The sequence below is a fragment of the Mastomys coucha genome, chromosome X, assembly GCF_008632895.1.
Source record: "Mastomys coucha isolate ucsf_1 chromosome X, UCSF_Mcou_1, whole genome shotgun sequence".
In the NCBI taxonomy this organism is placed as follows: domain Eukaryota; kingdom Metazoa; phylum Chordata; class Mammalia; order Rodentia; family Muridae; genus Mastomys; species Mastomys coucha.
In genome coordinates this window covers 103,883,799-103,885,889 of record NC_045030.1, presented here as the reverse complement: position 1 = coordinate 103,885,889, position 2,091 = coordinate 103,883,799, and the positions used below count along the sequence as shown (strand labels likewise).

Here is a 2,091-nt window from a genome sequence, read left to right as displayed (position 1 = left end):
TTAAACAACCCAGATCCTCTCCCTGCATAGACCTAAATATTTCCCTTTTGTTTTGCAGAGCTGAATATTAAAGCCAAGGCCGCACACAGGGTAGACAAGTGCTTGCTGAAACACACCCCCAACCCTTTTGTAAACTTTTATTTTGCTTGAGACAAAGCATCACGCCCAGGATAATGTCCAGCTTACACTCCTCCTGCCTCAGTCCTTCAGAGTAGCTGAAATTTCACGTTTGTACCATTAAACACCACTCACACTCAAAGCCCCTGACCTATGTGGTTTCTTTTCTCTGAAGAACTTCAGTTATCTGGCATTCGTACTGGCAACAAAGGTCTTCCATTTGTTTTTTGTCTAAGACAATCCAATCTCCATCCTTTCCTTGTTTGTGAAGAATGGTATCTTGTGAACAAAAAGTTCTAGATTGATAAGGTTTTTCTTTTGATGTCTTAAATATTTCACCCCACTCTCTTCTCGTTTCCATGGTTTCTGAAGAAAAGGCAGGCGCGTAACTCTTACCTTTGCTGTTTGTACATGTTATGTGGTTTCCTGCTTTGTCTTAAACACTTTCCTAATTTTTGATTGTCTCTAATTTGAATGTGATATGCCTAAATGAAATGTTGTACACTGAACCTGCTTGATGTTTCTCTGAATTGCCCGCCTCTATTGTTTGATGTTGGACAGTAACGAGAAAATTGTCAGGTCTCATTGTTGCAGATTTCTTCTGTTCCTTTCTCTTTTTCTTCTTTGTGTCTATTACCCAATATGCCTTTAATAGCTGGCCTGCTGTTCTAGGTCATTTCTCTTCATCTTTCACATTTTTAATCTTTAAATTAGCATTCAAACTACTAGATACCATTATGGCATTTCAAACAAAGTGTGTTTCCATATGTTCTCCTCACTCCCTCTCCCACACGTTCATGTCCCCACTTATCCCCCTTTCTTAAGACAACATCGTACTATGTAGGCCTGGCTTGCCTAGAACTGACAGACATCCTCCTGCCTCTACCTTCAGAATGCTGGAATTAAGTGCAGGCCACCACAATCTATCTCCATCCCTTTTTGTACCCTCTACCAACAGTCTCTTTCTATTTCATGCCACGTGTGTCCTTCTGTCCTCCCCTGTCCTTCCTCAGCACCTAATTTTACCCTCAACAGATGAATATGTTGAGGTTTTGTCTTTTGCGATGTATTTTAACATAAGTGCACCACACACACACACACAAGATCTGTTTGTCCCAGACATGCTTTGTGACCTTGCCCCCAAGTTATTTCTGGGAGGCAAATAAAAATGCCAGCAACCAATAACTTGGCTGAAGAATCATAGGTCGGCTTTTAGGATCCCCAGGTTTGGGGATTGGAGGAGAACCATGAGTGGGGGAAGAAGGTGAAGGAGGAAGAAGCCGTCATGGGTTAGGAGAGTCACGAAATCATGGCCCTGAGGGCTAGACAACTGGAGTTAAGAGCAGCCCAGATGAGACATAGTAAGTAATAACTTGGTGTTATTGATATAAAAGTAGACTCTAGGTCAGCAGCTGCGGCGGGTCGAGCCGCTCCGGCCCAGCTCGGGGTGCGGGCGGCGGGAAGAAGCCGCCTGTGGAGCCTCAGGCGGGGCCGGGCCCGGGGCATGCTGCTGGAGAAAGGGGCCTGTCGGGCTCGTTCCCCCTGGTCCTGAAGAAGCTGATGGAGAACCCCCCGCGCGAGACGCGCCTCGATAAAGAAAAGGGGAAGGAAAAGCTGGAGGAAGACGAGTCAGCAGCAGCCAGTACCATGGCTGTCTCTGCCTCCCTCATGCCACCCATCTGGGACAAGACCATCCCCTAAGATGGCGAGTCATTCCACCTAGAGTACATGGACCTGGATGAGTTCCTGCTGGAGAACGGCATCCCTGCCAGCCCCACCCACCTGGTCCAGAACCTGCTGCTGCCTGTGGCAGAGCTTGAAGGGAAGGAGTCTGACAGCTCTTCCACGGCATCTCTACCATCTTCTTCTACTGCCATCTTTCAGCCCTCGGAAACCGTGTCCAGCACAGAATCGTCCTTGGAAAAGGAAAGGGAGACACCAAGTCCCATTGACCCCAACTGTGTGGAGGTCGAT

At 47.1% G+C, this 2,091-nt stretch overlaps 1 protein-coding gene and 1 pseudogene across 1 annotated transcript in view; both read left to right on the top strand.

The window, feature by feature from the left end:
- Nucleotides 1–2,091, top strand: part of Slc16a2 (solute carrier family 16 member 2) — a 123,768-nt gene that overhangs the window by 68,655 nt on the left and 53,022 nt on the right. The window lies entirely within an intron of this gene.
- The window catches only part of LOC116090834, a 20,657-nt pseudogene that overhangs the window by 7,207 nt on the left and 11,359 nt on the right, over nucleotides 1–2,091 (top strand).